Consider the following 1,493-nt stretch of genomic DNA (forward strand, 5'->3'; position numbering starts at 1 on the left):
GCAGGGAGGGGTACTGTTTCATCCTCGGGTGTCTTTGAAAGCGATGCCAGTCCGCGCGCTGCTGTCACAGATGCTCTCTGTCCGGCAGGTGAGGGAGGAGTGAGGGAGGAGATGAAGGAGAGGGGAGGGAGGAGTTGGAGGAGGAGGTGAGGGACGAGAAGATGAGGGAGGAGTTGAAGGAGGAGATGAGGCAGGGTGAGGGAGGAGGTGAGGGAGAGATGAGGGAGGAGCTGAAGGAGGAGGAGATGAAGGAGGAGGGGAGGAAGGAGAGGCGAGAGGAGATGAGGGAGGAGGTGAGGGAGGTGGTGAGGGAGGTAGTGATGGAGGAGATGAAGGAGGGGATGAGGATGGAAGTGAGGGAGGAGAAGTTTGTGTGTTGGAGAGGTGAGAGACGGAGAAGTGAGAGAGGGAGAGGTGAGGGAGGAGACGTTTGTGTGAGCGAGGAGATGAGGGAGGAGATTAGGGAGAAGGGAGGAAGGAGATGAGGTAGGAAATCAGGTAGGATGTGAGGGAGGAGAAGTTTGTGTGAAGGAAAGGGGATGAAGAAGATGAGGGAAGAGATGAGGAGAGAAATGAGGGAAGAGATGAAGGAAAGGGGAGGAAGAAGGAGATGAAAGAGAGGAGAGGAAGGAGATGAGGGGGGGGGGTGAAGGAGGAGATGAGGGAGGAGATGAAAGGGAGATAAAGGAGGAGATGAGGGAGAGGTGAGGGAGAAGTAAGAGAGGGGTGAGGGAAAGCTTCGGAAAAGGGTGACTGTCTTGAACAATTTCTGTATAACCTTCCATCCCTTCCATGCCTCTGCACATGACGTCGATCTGTTTTCCTCTAGTTTGTGTATATGGTATGGTATGGTATGGTATGGTATGGCATGATATGGTATGATATGATATGGTTAGGTATGGTATGATATGATATGGTATGGTATGGTATGGTATGGTATGGTATGGTATGGTATGGTATGGTATGGTATGGTATGGTATGGTATGGCATGATATGGTATGGTATGATATGATATGGTTAGGTATGGTATGGTATGATATGATATGGTATGGTGTGGTATGGTATGGTATGGTATGGTATGGTATGGTATGGTATGGTATGGTATGGTATGGTATGGTATGATATGGTATCAGCTTTCATTGCGTCTTTTAAACTCCGAAAGATTCTGTAAGAAATGGAATCTCTGCATTTATGTCTGTCTCCGATAGGACGAAACCAATAAGGCGGAGTATTTGGAAAAAATGTCATTAGAGCCACAAAAAGTTCAAGAATGTTCTGCTAATGTAACTTTGGAGGAGTGGAGAACACAGTGTGTGATCTCGGCGTCGACTACAAATACTTCATCCATTTGATATAATATATTATAGTATGTTCAACGTCCCTTTTAACATTAACGTTATTTAAAAGACAGGACCCCTCCTCCCCCCCCCCAAGCTAAATAGGTTGGTGGGATGGAGAGAGCCTGTAAAAAAAAACTCCCCGAAAAAACTACA

The sequence above is a fragment of the Aplysia californica genome, unplaced genomic scaffold (assembly GCF_000002075.1).
Source record: "Aplysia californica isolate F4 #8 unplaced genomic scaffold, AplCal3.0 scaffold00214, whole genome shotgun sequence".
Lineage (NCBI taxonomy): Eukaryota > Metazoa > Mollusca > Gastropoda > Aplysiida > Aplysiidae > Aplysia > Aplysia californica.